We start from the raw sequence: 551 nt of genomic DNA on the forward strand, positions 1-551 counted from the left end.
AGTATCTATCTTACCCCTAGTGAGACAAGCCTCTACATCCTTACATTTGTCCTCTAGCCATCCCTGCTTAGCCATTTTGCACTTCCTGTCGATCTCATTTTTGAGACCTTTGTATTCCTTTTTGCCTGCTTCATTTACTGCATTTTTATATTTTCTCCTTTCATCAATTAAATTCAATATTTCTTCTGTTACCCAAGGATTTCTATTAGCCCTCGTCTTTTTACCTACTTGATCGTCTGCTGCTTTCACTACTTCATCCCTCAGAGCTACCCATTCTTCTTCTACTGTATTTCTTTCCCCCATTCCTGTCAATTGTTCCCTTATGCTCTCCCTGAAACTCTCTACAATCTCTCGTTCTTTCAGTTTATCCAGGTCCCATCTCCATAAATTCCCACCTTTTTGCAGTTTCTTCAGTTTCAATCTGCAGTTCATAACCAAGAGATTGTGGTCAGAATCCATATCTGCCCTGGAAATGTCTTACAATTTAAAACCTGGTTCCTAAATCTCTGTCTTACCATTATATAATCTATCTGATACCTTTTAGTATCTCC

Source organism: Schistocerca piceifrons, chromosome 8 (assembly GCF_021461385.2).
Source record: "Schistocerca piceifrons isolate TAMUIC-IGC-003096 chromosome 8, iqSchPice1.1, whole genome shotgun sequence".
NCBI lineage: Eukaryota > Metazoa > Arthropoda > Insecta > Orthoptera > Acrididae > Schistocerca > Schistocerca piceifrons.